We start from the raw sequence: 17,893 nt of genomic DNA, 5'->3' as shown, positions 1-17,893 counted from the left end.
GGGTTTTATTTGCTGTTCTTTTTCCAGCTCTTTAAAGTGTAAGTTTAGGTTGTATATCTGAGACCTTTCTTCCTTATTTAGGAAGCCTGGATTGCTCTATACTTCCCTCTTATGATTGCCTTTGCTGCATCCCAGAGGTTTTGGGCTGTGGTGTTATCATTTTCATTGGCTTCCATGTACTTTTTAATTTCCTCTTTAATTCCTTGGTTAGGCCATTCATTCTTTAGTAGGATGTTCTTTAGTTTCTAAGTATTTGTTGTCTTTCCAATTTTTTTCTTGTGGTTGATTTTGAGTTTCATAGCGTTGTGGTCTGAAAATATGCACAGTATGATGCCAATCTTTTTGTACTTGTTGAGGGCTGATTTGTGTCCCAGTATGTGATCTATTCTGGAGAATGTTCCATGTGCACCCAAGGAGAATGTGTATTCTGCTGCTTTAGGATGAAATGTTCTGAATATATCTGTTAGATTCATCTGGTCCAGTGTGTCATTGTTTCCTTGTTGATTTTTGGTTTAGATGATCTATCTATTGCTGTAAGTGGGGTGTTGAAGCCCCCTACTATCATGGTATTATTATCAATGAGTTCCTGTATGTTTGTGACTAATTGGTTTATATATTTGGGTTCTCCACATTTGGGGCATAGATGTTTAAAATTGTTAGGTCTTCTTGGTGGATAGACCCCTTAATTATGATATAATGCCCTTCTTCATCACTTGTTACAGTCTTTATTTTAAAATCTAGACTGTCTGATATAAGTATGGCTAGTCTGGCTTTCTTTTGGCAACCATTAGCATGATAGATGGTTCTCCATCCCCTTACTTTCAATCTGAAGGTGTCTTTAGGTCTAAAGAGGGTCTCTTGTAAACAGCATATAGATGGATCTTGTTTTCTCATCCATCCTGTTACTCTATGTATTTTGATTGGAGCATTTAGTCCATTGACATTTAGAGTGAGTACTGAAAGATACAAATTTATTGCCATTGTGTTGCCTGCAGAGTTGGAGTCTCTGGTGGTGTTCTCCAGTCCTTTCTAGTCTTTGTTGCTTTGTTACTTTTTTGTTTTGTTTCATCTTTTCTCCCCTCAGAGAGTCCCCCTTAAAATTTCTGGCAGCGCTGGTTTAGTGGTCACAAATTCCTTTAGTTTTTGTTTGGGAAACTTTTCATCTCTCTTTCTATTTTCAATGACAGCCTTGCTGGATAAAGAATTCTTGGCTGCATATTTTTTCTGAATCAGCAAGTTGAATACATCCTGCTACTCCTTTTTGGCCTGCCAAGTTTCTGTGGATAGGTCTGTTGCAAACCTGATCTGTCTTCCCTTGTAGGTTAAGGACTTTTTTTTCCTTTGCTGCTTTCATGATTCTCTCTTTGTCTGTATATTTTGTGAATTTGACTATGATATGCCTCGCTGATGGTCGGTTTTTGTTTAATCTAATGGGAGTCCTCTGTGCTTCCTGGATTTTGATGTCTGTGTCTTTCCCCAGTTATGAAAGTTTTCCACTATGATTTGCTCACATAAACTTTCTACCCCTTTTTCTCTCTCTTCATTTTCTGGGACCCCTATAATTCGGATATTATTCCTTTTTAAAGAGTCACAGAGTTTTCTAATTGTTATATCGTGCTCTTGTGCCTTAGTCTCCCTCTTTTTTTCTGCTTCATTTTTCTACATAAGTTTGTCCTCTGTATCGCTGATTGGCTGCTCTGCTTCATCCATCCTTGCCACTGTGGCATCCATTCAAAATTGCAGCTCAGTTATGGCATTTTAAATTTTGTCCTGCCTAAATTTTACTTCCTTTATATCCACAGAAAGAGATTCTATTTTATTTTCCAACCCCAGCTAGTATTATTATTATCATGATTCTAAATTCTGATTCAGACATCTTGCTTGTATCTCTGTTGATTAGGTCCCTCGCTGTCATTTCTTTCTGTTCTTTCTTTTGGGGTGAATTCCTTTGTATTGTCATTTTGGAGGAAGAAAAATAATAAAATTAAACTTAAAAAGAACAAAAAAAATCAGCTAAAGGATGCTAGATCCTAGGTGTGTTATCATCTGATTGTTGAAAAAAGCTTGATAGAATAGAAGGAAAAGGGAAAGAAAAGAAAAGAAAAGAAAAGGAAAGAAAAACATTTGAAAAATTTTAAAAAATGACTACAATAGGGGTGCCTGGGTGGCTCAGTCGGTTAAGTGACAGACTTTGGCTCAGGTCATGATCTCACAGCTTGTGGGCTTGAGCCCCATTTCGTGCTCTCTGCTGACAATTCAGAGCCTGGAGCCTGCTTTGGATTCTGTGTCTCCCTCTCTCTCTGCCCCTCCCCTGCTTGCACTCTCTCTCAAAAATAAACATTAAAAAAAATTTATTAAATGAATACAATAAAATAGAATAAAATGAAATGAAAGTAAAATAGAATAAAATTTTCAAAAAAGTAAAAAATATCGTTGAAAAAATTCAATAATAATCTTTTTTATTAAAAAGGAAAATAAAAATATTTTTCCCCTCTGTATTCAACAATAAGAAAGGAAAAGAAAAAGAAAACAATTGAATAGATGGACTGACGAATGGAATGGAATATGATTGAAATTACATCCAGTTTCCCCTAGAAGTCAAACTATGAAGCACTTTGTAAACTAAGCAGGCAGAGAGACTTGTGGTGTTCCTCTAGAGCATGGTTGGTCCAGTTGGATGGGGCTTGGTGTAATGACTCCATTCTCCATTAGATGGCCCTGCTTTGTTTACCGGGGCTGTATCTTGTGGCACATGTATGCATGTATGCATATGCATGAGAGAGGTGAAAATGGTGTCACCCAGCTACCCAGTGTCTGGTATCAGAATTCTGTGTTCTTGCCAACCAGCAATCAAGCACCCCTCCTTTGTCTCTGGCTTTCATCCACTCCCCACTTCTACCCTGTTAGTAACCAAGTCGTCAGCCTGCCAGGTGGCACCTCCCTCCTGAGTTTTATCTCAGATGGGGCTATGTTTGCAAACTCCTCACTTTTGAGGCCCTGTGGCTTTAACCTGCTCAGACCCTCTGGAGGAGGGTCTTGCCAAACAATATCCGGGGCTGGCCCACCCCAGGAATATTCATATGACTGCACCACTGAAGATGCCCAGAGACTGGGGCCAGGTGCCAGTCCACCCCAGAAAAGGTTCGTGCAATTGCATAGCAGAAGCCTTTCAGGGATTATGGTAAATTGCAATATACATCTGGTGTCTGGCTTCACCATTTCTTAATGTCCTTGTTCCAACACCAGCAAACATTCTCCGTTTGCTCCGGGCCGTTCTCCGGGGTCCTCTGGGACCTTTGCCTGTGGGGAGGCCACACACAAATGTCCTCTCAGGAGGGAACTGCCTCCCCGTGTGGCCCTCGGACCCCTTGGACCTCACTTTCTGCTCCTGGGGATTCGCCCTTCCCACCAGAGCTCCACCATGTATCGAGCTGCAGAGTTTCAGACTCTGCACTCCCCTGTTCATAGTCTTAATGGTATCCAAACCCTCTTCTTTCTCCCTTGTTAATTCTCTTAGGGTGTTTTCAGTCTTTCTCTTTCTCTCCAGCTGCTTTTGGGGTAGGGGAAAATGCCTTTCCAGTACTCTACCCCCTGTCTCCATCCTCTCTCTAAAAGCAAAAACAGCTCTTTACCCTCTGCAGCTTCTCTCTTTCCCAGTTCACTTCTCCATGCCGTGTACCTGCTGACTTCTGTGGTTCAAGTTATGTGAATTGTTGAGTTGATCCTCAGATCAATTTTCTAGGTGTACAAGACGGTTTGGTGTTGATCTAGCTGTATTTCAGGGATGAGAGACGCAAAAAACTTCCATGCTGCTCTGCCATCTTGGTCCCTCCCCTATATTTCTTTGATTTCTTATGATCTCCCATCTATAACTCTATCTTAGCACTTACCCAATTATATAAGTGAAATGATATGTTTGTCTTTCTGACTAAAAAGTGAGTTCTAGGCCTTAGGAAGTATACCTTTATTCATTCCTTATCTCCAGCATTCAGATAGTGACTAGAACTTAAAAAGCAATTAAATGTGTGGTAAACTAAGCTAAGGGCAATAGTAGGAAGATCAGAGAAAGGATGATTTGGAAGATGTGTAGAGAACAGAATCTAATCAACTTGAAACAGTTGTATGATAGGAGTACCAAAGACATAAGGAAAGGGGAGAATGCCAAAACTTTTTAGCTATAGGGACTTGGATACATGATGGTGCTGGTAACCAGGATAGGCAGTTCAGGCAACAATAACAACAACAACAACAACAACCAGAATTGAAGAAAAAGACATGAGTTTAATGGCTGTATGTGAGATATCAATCAGTATCAAGTGAAGATGTCCAGTGACAAGGTAAGAAACTGTATTTAGAGCTCACAAGCAAGATCTGGTCTAGAATTATATTTGGAGGTTTTAATTCTACTGGTAGGTTGAGTTATGTAAGTGGTTATTATTCTACATGGAAAGTGTGCAGAGGGTAGAAGTGCCCAAATAAAAATGTTGAATGAGAAGAGAACAGCCAAGACTCTGATTGGGAGAATCCTCTGAAATTAATAGTGGAGGAAAATAAAATCCTGGGTAAGATGTATTGTTTTTTAGACAAGCACTATTCGAAGGAATGGTTTATAAATAATACCAGAGTCTTTCCCAAATCCAATTGGGCCAATAGCATATGGAATAGATAAATATAAGGAATATGAATGGCATATTTTTCTCAACATATTGGTATAAACTCCTCTTCAGATTTCTTTTGGTTTGTGAAAATAGGTACTAATGTAGGTCTTTTCTAAAAGCAAAGTGATGGAACACAGACTTTTGGAAAACGGGGAATATTCTTCAGTTTATGCCATTTCAGCTTACACAGCTTTCACAGGAACATTCTGCTTTCAGATAGTAGCGGGAAGCTGTATTATAATTCATCTTTATGAGGAGTTTTTGTAACTTACTGAAAGTGAGAGTTGGAAAGTTGGAATTTATTGGTGTTTCTCCAGGGAAGTCTATTGAATGCATTAAGTAACTTAATGTTTAAGTGATTTAATATTTCACCAGCCAGCATCTCCCCTCTCTTTTTCTGGGAACTGCTTATACTTGTCGACTTTCACTGAGTTATGCTATATAACAAACAACTGGGAGTTGTGGTTTACAAAACAAAGTACCTCCTTGCTTATATTACGTATAGATCATAAGTTGCCTACAGTGTTGCTTCAGGCTTTTAGAAGACTCTGCTGTGCACCATGTCTTGTCTCATCCTGATTCCAGGCTGAAGAAGACCTGCCCATTCTCATGGCAGGGATGGGGGAAAGCTGCTACTAAATCACAATGCCTCTTCTTTTTTTTTTTTTTAAGTTTGTTTGCTTGTTTGTTTGTTTGTTTAATCTCTAGGCCCAAGGTGGGGCTTGAAATCATGACTCTGAGACCAAGAGTCACACACCCTTATGACTGAGCCAGCCAGGCACCCCTAAAATCACAATACTTCTTTTTTTTTTTAATTTTTTTAACGTTTATTTATTTTTAAGAGACAGAGAGACACAGAGCATGAACAGGGGAGGGGCCAAGAGATGGAGAGACACAGAATCTGAAGCAGGCTTCAGGCTCTCAGCTGTCCGCATAGAACCCGACGCAGGGCTCGAACTCACAAACCGTGAGATCATGACCTGAGCCAAAGTTGGACGCTCAACTGACTGAGCCACCCAGATGCCCCAAAATCACAATACTTCTTAAAGCTTCTGCACAAGTGTGTTGTATGTCATGTCCTTTCACTTTATTGGCTAGAAGATATCATATGACTAAGCTCAACCTTGATGGATTGGGGATATATACTCTTAACAAGGAAAGGGACACTTCAAGTCACATATACATATACATGGAAAGGGAGGAGCAAATAAGTTAATAATACAATTGGCCACATTATTCCTCTGTCAGCTTAAACATTGTGGCTTTTGTGGGAAAATGCCCATGTTCCTACATATTCCCAGTTTTTTGGCCACAATTGATTTCGTCAGGGTTGAGCATATAACTAATTCAAATAGAACCCTTCTACTTTCTAACAAGAATTGAGAAAAAAATTTTTAAAAAGAATCTCCAGGGGCGCCTGGGTGGCTTGGTCGGTTAAGCGTCCGACTTCGGCTCAGGTCATGATCTCGCAGTCCGTGAATTCAAGCCCCGCGTTGGGCTCTGTGCTGACAGCTCAGAGCCTGGAGCCTGTTTCAGATTCTGTGTCTCCCTCTCTCTCTGCCCCTCCCCTGTTCATGCTCTGTCTCTGTCTCAAAAATAAATAAACGTTAAAAAAAATTTTTTTTTAAAGAATCTCCAGTAGCCACATTATAAAATGTAGTGCATAGGAGGAGTTGTCAGTGACCATATTCTTCAACAAGTGAAGAAAACCAGGCTGTAGTGGCAGGGAACAGAGTTGACACACAGAATAAAGTTAAACAAGGATGGGGAGAAAGTTATGGCATATCTGCTCTTTCTATGGTTTGGTTGTCCATCCATTCCTTGGATTCTGTAAATTATGACGTTTTTCTTTTTGTCTAAGGTAAAATGGAATTGGTTTTTGTCATTTGTAGTGATATCATGGTTCATGGATGTGTGTAATTTCATTAATCCTAACACAAATACTTTTAGGCAGGTACTGTAATTAACATTTCACAAATGAGGATCAGAGTTAGGGATGGAAGTTCTCTCTGATACCCTGTCTAGAAGAAATATTTTACAAGAACACCCAACTACATTATTCTACACTATGCTCACCAAGCAATTCTTTGTCCTGGTTTCTTCCAAGAGCACTAATATACTGGGAAACTGTGCCCCCTCCCCCCCCACCCCCCAAAAAATGGACTGATGTTGGTTATCTTGCCAGAAATAGTTTGTATTATGAAATAACAAATAGATACTATGATTTATAAATTAAGGGTTTTTTTTTACTGACTTGGGTTGGTGTAAATCATTTCTGAGAATTTGCATTCACTATTTTTTAACATAACCTCAAGATTTTATTGTCTTCATAATGTAACAAAATATGAGGCCTCGAACTGAATCATTTGGCCCTTTCTCTTCTTATCTCCTCCCAGTTCAAAATGTTTGCATCTCTTCATAACCAGCATTCTCTTAGACCTGTAGTTGGGCTCAACACATTCAAGCCTCAGCACAATCTTCTTTGTCGTTTTAGATTTTTTCTGGAAAATCAGCTTAGTCTGCCCACCAAAGCCACTCTGCTTCCTGTCATAATGCTACTTTCCCTGGGCATAAAGAGAATATTTGCTTTTCTTGTACTTTCTTGTAAGGTTGGTCCTTGCCACACTTCTTGCAGAAAGTCCGCAGGTTTTAGGAATGTTCACCATGTTTGTAAGAGCACCATCAGCATAGAAAGTAAGTTAACTATTTAGAATTTAAGAATCTGAAAATTGAAGATCATCTTAGAGGTGAAATTTATCAGGATCTGATCTTGCCTAGAACACCTGTACAGCCTATTTTTGGACAAGTACTTACTGCACAGCCACCATAAACTTGGATTTTTCAAGATGCTGAAAGATAGAAATTCTATGAAGAACTGACTTCTGGACACAAAACTGAACTTTCTGATCAGTTAAAGCTCAAAAAGATCTAAAAGATGTATTAGTCACCCACGTTGTGTTTAGTCCTTGACTAGCTACTATCGGGGTTAAAAATGACCTGAGGTGATATCAGTGAAAATAGCACAGTAGTATACTCCAAATTTCACCCCCCCCCATAAAGGAAATGAAAAATGGGCAAAAATGTCAGAATCAACTTTTTTGTAATTTTGGAAATTAGCGAAAGGCCTGTAGCAACTTGTCAAATACTCAGGAGAAATGGCTGATTTTTATTAAAGAACTATAAAATTTATGGTGTTTTAACCTATGCCAGCCCCATCCCTTGCTCCTCAGATCAGTGGTAGCTGTAAAAATAACAGTCTGCATTCCTGATACCAGAGGGAGCAAAACATACCTCATAAGCAAAGAATTGTAATTCATTGCTGTTCACCCTTGAACAATATAGGCTTGAACTGCATGGGACCACTTACATGCACATTTTTTTTTCAATAAATACAGTACAGTATAAATGTATTCTCATTATGATTTTTTCTTTTTTTAAGTTTTATTTATTTTTTGAGAAAGACAGTGTGAGCAGGAGAGGGGCAGAGTGGTGGTGGGGACAGAGGATCCAAAGGGGGCTCTGCATTGACAGGCTGACAGCAGCAAACCTGATGCAGGTCTTGAACTCAAGAACCGCAGATCATGACCTCAGCTGAAGTCAGACGCTCAACCAACTGAGCCACTCAGGCACCCCTATATTATGATTTTCTTAATTTTTTTTTTACTTACTTTGTTGTAACAATATAGTATATAATACATATACAAAATATGGGTTAATTGACTGTTTATGTTACTGGTAAGGCTTATGGTCACCAGTAGTAGGCTATTAGTAGTTACGTTTTGGGGGAATCAAAAGTTACAACTGGATTCCCAACAGGGGGAGATGGAGGGGTTCACCATCCCTAACCCCCATGTTGTTCAAGGGTCAACTGTATTTGTTCTAAACTGTCTGTTGGCTCCCTCAAATATAGGCTTGTCTTTATTTTGCTTAACTCCAAACTAGCCTCAGGCTAAAGCTCCTTCCCACAGGGCATTTATTGAAAACATTTACAGTATAATGTCTTAGGTTGCTGCTCCTGCTGTGATAGATAATAGCTGGGGTAAATAATAGATTAATCAGAAAGGCTGGGCTATGAGTGTCCTGTAAGCTTACAAAGCTGAAAATCTAAAAGGCTAAATGCATGCTCAGGGAAGTGTGGATGCTCAGGAAAGATTCAAGAAAGCCCTAAACTCACTCCCTCCTGACTTTGAGGTTCTAAGAAAGAAGGAAGTGATGGCTAAGGCAGAGTTGTAAAGTGACTGGTGAATGTTGAATGCATGCCACAACAAATATACATAGGTTCTCTCCAAAGACTGGGATATCTTTTGGTTCCAAGTATTTAAGAAAATCTGTGGCCAATCATTAGGTGACCACTAAGCTACCATAACAGATACTTCAGGGGCTACATACAACAAAGAACAGACTGCAGAATTAGTTCAGAAAAGTCACTAAACAGGTGCCTGGCTAATTCAGTTGATAGGGCATGCAACTCTTGATCTCTGGGTTGTAAGTTTGAGTGTTGGGTGTAGAGATTACTTAAAAATAAAATTTAAAAAAAATTAGAAAAGAAAGTCACTAAACAAAAAATAACAACTACAATAAATGATAATAACAAATCCTAGGGAATGGAGAGTTAATATAATCATTATCACCCAAAGTCTATATTTACATTAAGGTTCATTCCTGGTGTTGTACATTCTATGACTTTTGACACATGTTTAATGACATATATCTTCCATTATAATATCATACAGAATAGTTTCACTGCCCTAAAAAAAAAATTTTTTTTTAAAGTTTTAAGTAATCTCTACACCCAGTGTAGAGCTCCAACTCACAATGCTGAGATCAAGAGTTGCATGCTCCACTGACTGATGCAGCCAGGTGCCCCACCCTAAAAAATTTCTGTGCTCTGCCTGTTCATCCCTTCTTTCCCCTCTGACCTCTGGTAACCACTTGTCTTTTTACTGTCTCCATAGTTTTGCCTTTTCCAGAATGCCATATAGTTGGAATCATAGTATGTAGCCTTTTCAGATTAACTTCTTTCACTTACTCATATATATAAAAGGTTCCTCTATATCTTTTCATGACTTGATAACTCATTTGTCTTTAGAGCTGAACAATATTCTATTTTCTGGATGTACCACAGTTTATCTGTTCACCTAATAAAGGACATCAAGTTTTGACAATTACAAATAAAGCTGATATAAACATCTGAATGCAAATTTTTGTGTGAACATAGGTTTTCAACTCCTTTGGATAAGTACCAAAGAACATGATTGCTAGATTTTATGTTAAGACCATGTTTGGTTTTTAAGCAGCCTCCAGTCTTCTGAAGTGACTGTACCATTTCTCATACCCTGCAGCAATGAATGAAATTCCTGTTGCTCCACATCTTCACCAACATTTGGTATTGTAAGCATTTTGAATTTTGGCTGTTCTAATAAATGTGCAGTGGTATTTCATTGCTGTTTTAATTTGAAATTCCCTTTTGACATATGATGAGCATCTTTTCATATGCTTATTTGACATCTGGTATATCTCTTTTGCTGAGGTGTCTGTTCGTATATCTTTTGCCATTTTTTTTTAATTGGGTCATTGGTTTTCTTATTGTTGAGTTGTAAGAACTCTTTGTATATTTTGGAAAACAGTCCTTTTTCATATATATCTTTTACAAATATTTTCTCCTACTCTGTGGCTTCTTTTCTCATTCTCTTGATAGTGTCTTTCGCATAGTAGAAGTTTTTAAATTTTTGTTTAGCATTTATTCATCTTTGAGAGACAGAGAGAGACAGAGCATGAGCAGAGAAGGGGCAGAGAGAGGCAACACAGAATCGGAAGCAGGCTCCAGGCTCCGAGCTGTCAGCACAGAGCCCAACGCGGGGCTTGAACTCATGAACTGCAAGATCATGACCTGAGCCGAAGTGGGACGCTCAATCGCCTGAGCCACCCAGGCACCCCCTCATAGTAGAAGTTTTTAAATTTAATGAAGTCCAATTTATAAATTCTTTTTTTCATGGATTGTATCTTTGGTGTTCTGTGTAAAAAGTCATCACCATACCCAAGGTCATGTAGATTTTATCCTGTTTTTACTAGGGGTTTTATAGTTTTGCATTTTATACTAAGTCTGTGATCTGTTTTTAGTTAATTTTTGTGAAGGGTATAAAGTCTGTGTTTCGATTTGTATTGTTACATGTGAACATCCAGTTGTTCCAGCACCGTTTGTTGAAAAGTTTATCTTTGCTCCATTTTCTTGCCTTTTGCTCCTTTTTCAAAGATCAGTTGACTGTATTTACTTGGGTCTAATTTGGAGCTCTTTAATCTGTTCCATTGATTTATTTGTTATTTTGCCAATACCACACTTTATAACAAGTCTTTATGTCAGATGATGTCAATCTTCTGACTTTGTTTTTCTCCCTCAGTATTGTATTGGATATTCTAAGTCTTTTAATTAACTCTCCATTTAAACTTTACAATCAATTTGTTGATACCCACAAAATATCTCTCTAGGATTTTTACTGGGATTGCATTGAATCTATACATCAAGTTGTAAAGAACTGACATCTTGATAATATTGAGTCTTCCTAGCCATAAATATGTAATATATTTCCATTTATTAGTTATTAAATTGCATTCACCAGAGATTTATAGTTTTCTTCAAATAGCTCTTGTACATATTTTGTTAAATTTATACCTAATTATTTCATTTTGGGGTGTTAATGCAAATGGTAATGTTTAAAAAAATTTGTTTTTATGTTTATTCATTTTTTGAAAGACAGAGAGAGACAGAGCACAAGCAGGGGTGGGGCAGAGAGAGAGAGGGACACAGAATCCAAAGCAGGCTCCAGGCTCCAAGCTGCCAGCACAGAGCCCGACGTGGGGCTCGAACTCATGAACCGTGAGATCATGACCTGAGCTGAAGTTGGACACTCAACTGACTGAGCCACCCAGGCGCCCTGAAATGGTAATGTTTTTAATGTCAAATTCTACTTGTTCACTGTTAGTATATATTCATTGTTTGTATATTTACATTATATCCTGTAGCTTTGCTACAATTGCTTTTTCATTACAAAAGCTGTTTTTGTCAATTCTTTCAGATTTTCTACATAAGTAATCCTGCCATCTGTGAACAAAGACAGTTTTATTTCTTATTTTTTTATCTGTGTACCTCTTTTTTCCCTTTCTTGTCTTATTGCATTAGCTAAGTCTTTCATTACAAGGTTGAAAGGGAGTAGCGAGAGGGGACATATTTACCTTGTTCCTGATCTTAGCAGGGAAGTTTCTAGTTTCTCACTATTAAGTATGACATTACTTAGGTGTTTTGTGGATTTCTTAATCAAGTCAAAGGTGGGAAATTCCCCCTTTATTCCTAGTTTGGTGAGAGTTTTTATCATGACTGGGTATTAGATTTTATCAGATGCTGCATCTATGATATGATCATGTGAATTTTCTTTTTTAACTTGTAGATGTGATGGGTTACATGAATTGATTTTCAAAGGTTGAATCAGCTTTGCATACCTGGAGTAAACTTCACTTAGTTTTGGCATGTAATTTTTTAACATATTATTGAATTTTATTTGTTAATATTTCATTGAAGATTTTTGCTCTGTGTCATGAGAAATATTAGCCTATAATTTTGTTTTCTTGTGATGTCTTTGGTTTTGGTATTAGGGTACTGCTGACCTCATAGAATGAATTAGGTATTCTCTGGCAGCCACCAGTTTGTTCTCTGTATTTAGGAGTCTGCTTCAATTTCTTTTGTTATTTCTTTTATTCATTTGTTTTGTTTTTAGATTTCCACATGTAAGTGAAACCACATGATATTTGTCTTTCTCTGACTGATATATTTCACTTAGCAAAATACCTTGCCTGTCTCTCTGTGTTGTTGGGAAAGGCAAGATTTCACTCCTTTTTATGGCTGAGTAAAATTCCATTGTACATATATACCACTTCTTCACTCAATCATCTATTGATGGACACTAGGTTACTCCTATATCTTGGCTATTGTAAATAATGCTGCAATAAACATAGGGATGCATATATCTTCTCAAATTAGTGTTTTCATTTCCTTTGGATAATGGAAAAAGCTTTTTATTTTGGTGCAGTCCCAATAGTTTATTTTTGCTTTTATTTCCCTTTCCTGAAGAGACAGATCCAAAAAAATACTGCTAAGGCTGATGTCAAAGAAATTACTACCCATGTTTTCTTCTAAGAGTTGTATGGATCCAGGTCACACCTTTAGGTCTTTAACCCATTTTGAGTTTATCTCTATGTATGACATAAGAAAGTGGTCCAGTTTCATTCTTTTGCATGCAGCTGTCTAGTTTTCCCAGCACTATTTATTGCAGAAACTCTCTTTTCCTCCGTCATATATTCATGCCTCCTTTGTCATAGATTAATTGGCCATATAAGCACGGGTTTATTTCTAGGCTTTCTATTCTGTTCTGTTGATCTATGTGTCTATTTTTGTGGCAGTACCACACTGGGTTTTTTTTGTTTGTTTGTTTCTTTCTTAATAATTTATCTGTTTTAATTTATATCCAAGTTAGTTAGCATATGGTGCAACAATGATTTCAGGAGTAGATTCCTTAATGCCCCTTACCCATTTAGCCCCTCCAGGAACCCTCGGTTTGTTCTCTATATTTAAGAGTCTTTTATGTTTTGTTCCTCTCCCTGTTTTTATATGATCTTTGCTTCCCTTACCTTATGTCCATCTGTTTTGTATCTTAAAGTCTTCATATGAGTGAAATCATATGATATTTGTCTTTCTCCAACTCCTTCGCTTAGCATAATACCACATAGTTGCAAATGGCAAGATTTCATTCTTTTTCATTGCCAAGTAACACTCCATTGTATGTATGTATGTGTATATATATATATATTTATATATATATATATATATATATACACCACACCTTTATCCATTCTTCCATCAATGGACATTTGGGCTCTTTCCATACTTTGGCTACTGTTGATAGTGCTGCTATAAACATGGGGGTGTATGTGCCCCCTTCGAAACACCATACCTGTATCCCTTGGTAGTAGTAGTACTACCACCTAGTAGTGCAATTGTTGGGTTGTAGGGTAGTGCTATTTTTAACTTTTTGAGGAACCTCCATGCTGTTTCCAGAGTGGCTGCACCAGCTTGCATTCCCACAAGCAGTGCAAAAGAGATCCCCTTTCTCCGCATCCTTGCCAACATCTGTTGTTGCCTGAGTTGTTAATGTTAGCCATTCTGACAGTTGTGAGGTGATATCTCATTGTGGTTTTAATTTTTATTTCCCTGATGATGAACGATGTTAAGCATTTTTTCATGTGTCGGTTGGCCATCTGGATGTCTTCTTTGGAGAAGTGTATATTCATGTCTTTTGCCCATTTCTTCACTGGATTCTTTGTTTTTTGGGTATTGAGTTTGATAAGTTCCTTATAGATTTTGGATACTAACCTTTTATCTGCTATGTCATTTGCAAATATCTTCTCCCATTCTGTCAGTTGCCTTTTAGTTTTGCTGATTGTTTCCTTTGCTGTGAAGAAGCTTTTTATCTTGATGAGGTCCCAATAGTTCATTTTTACTTTGGTTTCCCTTGCCTCCAGAGACATTTTGAGTAAGAAGTTGCTGCAGCTGAGGTCAAAGAAGTTTTTGCCTGCTTTCTCCTCGAGGATTTTGATGGCTTCCTGTCTTACATTGAGGTCTTTCATCAATTTTGAGTTTATTTTTGTGTATGGTGTAAGGAAATGGTCCAGGTTCATTTTTCTGCATGTCACTGTCCAGTTTTCCCAGCATCATTTACTGAAGAGACTGTCTTTATTCCATTGTATATTCTTTCCTGCTTTGTCAAAGATTAGCTGGTCATACGTTTGTGGGTCCATTTCTGGGTTCTCTATTCTGTTCCATTGATCTGAGTGTCTGTTTTTGTGCCAAGTACCACACTTTGTGTGTATAGCTTTGTAGTATATCTTGAAATCTAGGTTGTGATACCTCCAGCTTTCCTTCTTCTTTCTCAAAATTGCTTTGGCTATTCAGGGTCTTTTGTTGTTCCATACAAGTTTTAGGATTCTTTTTTCTGGTTCTGTGAAAAATGCTCTTGGTATTTGATTAAGGACTGCATTGAATCTGTAGATTGCTTTTGGTAGTGTGGACATTTTAACAATATTAATTATTCCAATCCATGAACATGGTATATCTTTCCATTTATTTTTGTTGTCTTCAATTTTTTTCATTGTCTTATAGTTTTCAGAGTACAGATTTTTCACCTCTTTGGTTAATTTATTGCTAGGTATTTTATTCATTTTAATGCGATCACAAGTGGATTTTCATTTTTTTCCCTTTTTTTAATTATTAATTTTTATTTTTATTTAAGTAGGCTCTGTGCCCAGTGTGGAGCCCAAAGTGGAGCTTGAACTCATGACCCTGAGATCAAGACCTGAGCTGAGATCAAGAGTCAAATGCTTAACTGACTGAGCCACCCAAGCACCCTTGGAACTATTTTTAAATTTCTTTTTCTGCTACTTTGTTGGTGTACATAAACACAACCAATTTTTAGATATTAATTTTGTGTTCCACAACTGTACTGAATGCATTTATTAATTTTAATAGTATTTTGGTGAAGTCTTTCAGGTTTTCTGTCCCTATAATACAAATGTTATTATGCTTGATATTGTCTCAAAAGCCCCTTAATCTACCCTAATTTTTAAATTCTTTATTCTTGTTGCTCTTCAGTTTGGGTGATTTCCACCACTCTGTTTTCCAGATTGCAGATTCATTTTTCTGCCTTCTCTAATCTGCTGTTGATTTTCTCTAGTGTATTTTTCATTTGAGTTATTGTATTGTTCAGCTCTGATTGTTTCTTTTTAATGTTTTCTATCTCTTTGTTGAAATTCTCACTAAGTTTATCTACTCTTCTCTCAAGTCCAGTTAGCATTTTTATGACAACTTCTTTGAACTCTTTATCAAATAAATTGCTTGTCTCCATTTTATTTTGTTGTTTTTCTGAGCTTTTTTTCTTGTTCTTTCATTTGGAACATATTCCTTCACTCATCATTTTGCCTGATGCTCTGTGTTTTTTCTGTGTATTAGGTCAGCAATACCTCCTGGTCTTAAAAGCAGTGGCCTTCTGTAGAAGGCATCCTGTAGTGTGCAGTGGTTCAATCCCCTAGGTCACCAGAACCCAGCATTCCAGGAGTGTTCCCTATATGAGCTATGTGTAGCCTCTGGTTGTGACTGTGTCATGTCTACTCTGGGTGCATTGGTGGGCAGGGCTGGCCCCTGGCATGATGGACTGAGAGGCCTGGCTACAGCTGCTTCACTTGTGCTGGTAGATAGGGCTGCTTCCCCAACCCAGGGGAGTCAGTGCTTTGGATGGGCATTTGTCCTGGCCAGGGATATTTGCTGGGTATGGCAGGAGAGTAGTTGCATTCCAGGGACACCAGTCCTGACCAAAGCTGTCTGCCATGTATGGCATGGTGGGAGCTGCTTTGGAAGGAAGTCTGCCAAAGTCAGTAGGTTGGAAGGGACTGGACCACAGGGGAACACCAGGGCAAAGGAGAGGTGTTCTCAAGGTAGATGGAGAGTGTCAGCACTGGCTCCCACAAGTGTCTGGCCAGCTAGACTGAAGAAGAGCAATAAAAATAGTTCCTACTAGCACTTCTATTCCTGGAGAAATTTCATACAAATTTCTGCCACTTTACTGCAAACCTAAAAACTAGTCCATACATCTCCTTCATATATAACTCAGGCATTTTTCAAACTTCTGCCTCTGTGCTGGGTCTCAGAGCAAGTGATATGTGTACTCACCCTTTAATAGGAATAGAGTCTTGGGGCACATGGGTGGTTCAGTCAGTTAAAAGTCTGACTCTTGATTTCAGCTCAGGTCATGATCTCACAGTTCATGGGATCAAGTCCCTTATTGGGCTCTGCACTGACAGCAGTGAGCCTGCTTAGGACTCTCTCTCTCTCTCTCTCTCTCTCTCTCTCTCTTTCTCTGTCTCTCTCTCCCTCTCTCCCTCTCCCTCTCTCTCTGCCCCCACTCACATGCATACGTTCACACACTCTTTCTCTCAAAATGAATAAATAAACTTAAAAAAATAGGAATACAGGGGCACCTGGGTGGCTCAGTCGCTTAAGCGTCTGACTCTTCATTTCATCTCAGGTCATAATCTCATGGTTTGTGAGTTTGAGCCCCATGTTGGGCTCTGCACTGACAGTGCAGAGCCTGCTTGGGATTCCCTCTCTCCCTCTCTCTATACCCCCCTCAAAATAAATAAATAAACTTAAAATAAATAGGAATACAGTCTCAGCTTCCTATAGGTCTCCTGGAATTAAGCCCCACTGATTTTCAAAGCCAGATGTCAAAGCCAGGGGGATTATCTTCCTGGTACAGATACCCAGGATGGTGAGGAGCCTGATTTGGGGCTTGATGCCCTGGTCCTCTTGGAGGACCTCTGCGTCTATGATACCCCTCCCATTTGGGGGCTGCTGGATCCTGACCCCATCTCTGCCCCTCCTACCCTTTTTCAATGTGGCTTTTTCATTATATATTTATCTGTAGATGAGCTGTTATACCAGTCTTTTAGGTGGTTTTCAGAGTGAGTTGTGTTATATGTAATTGTAGCTGTGGTGAGTCTGTGAAATGAGGTAAGGTCAGGATCCTCCTATTTTGCCATCTTCCCCATCCTTCCACCTCAGTTCTTGTGGCTTCCTCTAAAAATTGCATTGTAAGCTCATTTAAATGGCTAGAATGAGTGGATAGACATTCAGGAAGGTGATAGGACTTGAACCAGGTCTTAAAGAATAGGTAGTATTTAGGATGTGCTCAGATAAGGGGAACGGTATTTTTCCAGGAGAAGAGACCAGCAAAGCAGAAGCAAAAAGGTGAAAATGGATGCTGGAGAGAATAAAGAAAGCTGTCCCCACAGAAAACTATTTATTGTTGAAGTTGAGTAGCAGTGGCAAATAAAATCAAGAGTGTTAAACAAGTCCAAATCATGGAAAAGTAGAGTATAATACAAGGGAAACTCTCTTGACTCTGAAGGCAATAAAAAAGATAGTGTGTGTATTTACTTTTTAAAAAAAGAATTCACATTTCTGGAATACTGGGAAATTAGTCTGACATCAGTTGCAAGATGAATTTAAAAGAATTCAGGCATGAGATAATTAAAGTTCTAGAAATAGGAGTAAATGAGATTTAAAAGGGTTTTGTTACAAAGATAGAAAGAATATCGGGAAACAAATTGCTGGTAATGAAGAAAAGAACCAAGTA

At 38.3% G+C, this 17,893-nt stretch overlaps 1 pseudogene; it reads right to left on the bottom strand.

Annotated features, from left to right (window-relative positions):
* Positions 1-6,985: 6,985 nt before the first annotated feature.
* Positions 6,986-7,324, bottom strand: LOC125164789 (60S ribosomal protein L36a-like; annotated as a pseudogene).
* Between the last annotated feature and the right edge of the window lie 10,569 nt (positions 7,325-17,893).

This window comes from Prionailurus viverrinus, chromosome B1, assembly GCF_022837055.1.
Source record: "Prionailurus viverrinus isolate Anna chromosome B1, UM_Priviv_1.0, whole genome shotgun sequence".
NCBI classification, from domain to species: Eukaryota; Metazoa; Chordata; class Mammalia; order Carnivora; family Felidae; genus Prionailurus; species Prionailurus viverrinus.
Note: the sequence above shows the minus strand (reverse complement) of the source record. Positions and strands in the feature narration are given on the sequence as shown.